Below are 1,157 nucleotides of genomic sequence, written 5' to 3' on the forward strand. Positions count from 1 at the left end.
TGTTATTATATTTTGGTGGAAATCTATAACATATATTCCGTATTTGCTTGGAGATTTTTTTATGGAAAAATCTTTTGGGTAAATAGTTTCTTTTATTAAGAATTAACGTAACCGATGTTACAATTATGGTATCAGAGCCGCGGTTTAAATGATCTGAATATCAGAAATGGTATTTAGACTTAAACCTAGGCATTGAGATCGTATAGTAACTAGGCAATGATTTATACGGGATACGGACCTGGAGGAGAGACCTAAGTTGGGTTGGGACCAAGGGTAGGAATGTGTTTAACATAGATGTGCTGTTTTTCTCAGCAAAATGTCGAAGCATGATGAGCAAAGTCAAACACAAAATGTTGGGGAAAACAACCCCACACTGAATATAAATGCTCCAGAAGGTGCCGAGAACGATGAAAATCCCGCTTTGTCCCCTCGTACAGAACGACTATTGAAACTTTTGGATGATCGATTGACTACGGCTCTGGAACGACAGCGTCAAGAAATGAAGCGACGCTTTGAGGAGGAACGTAATCAAAACAATCCCATGGAACCCGACAATCGTGGTAAGCATTCAAACGAAGCCGGAGATGCACTGAAACCTAAGTCCGACCGGGTTTCATTTAAAACTTTCAGAAACTGTGGTGCTACAGAATATGCGGGGCAATCAGACCCCGAATTGGCGATGCAATGGATCAAAAACACGGAAAAGGTGTTCTGAATTACTGAGGTACTTGATAGAGATAAAGTAAAATATGCCTCTGCGATGCTCGTAGAGCGAGCCCTGGTTTGGTGGAATGCCACGTATGAGTCTTTAGACGCGAYGACACGTAACAGTTTGACATGGGACGAATTTCAGAAAAAGTTCTTTGAACAATATTGCCCTGTTGACCTACAAAGGCGTCTTGAAAAGGAGTTCTTGGATCTGAAGCAAGGTAAGATGACTATACTTGATTATGAAACTGAATTCAACAAGAAGGCACGATTCGCACAACGATTCCTGAGCTCCGAACATGATAAGATCGAACATTCATTGGTAGACTACGGAAGGAGATTCGAAGTTTTGTGATAAGTCGTGATGGTTCCAGTTTTAGCAAGATAGTCGAATACGCTCGGCGTTGTGAGTATGAACTATCCATTCCTGATGAAAATGAACCGATGTC

This window comes from Cynara cardunculus, assembly GCF_001531365.2.
Source record: "Cynara cardunculus var. scolymus isolate 2C chromosome LG 15, CcrdV1, whole genome shotgun sequence".
In the NCBI taxonomy this organism is placed as follows: Eukaryota; Viridiplantae; Streptophyta; class Magnoliopsida; order Asterales; family Asteraceae; genus Cynara; species Cynara cardunculus.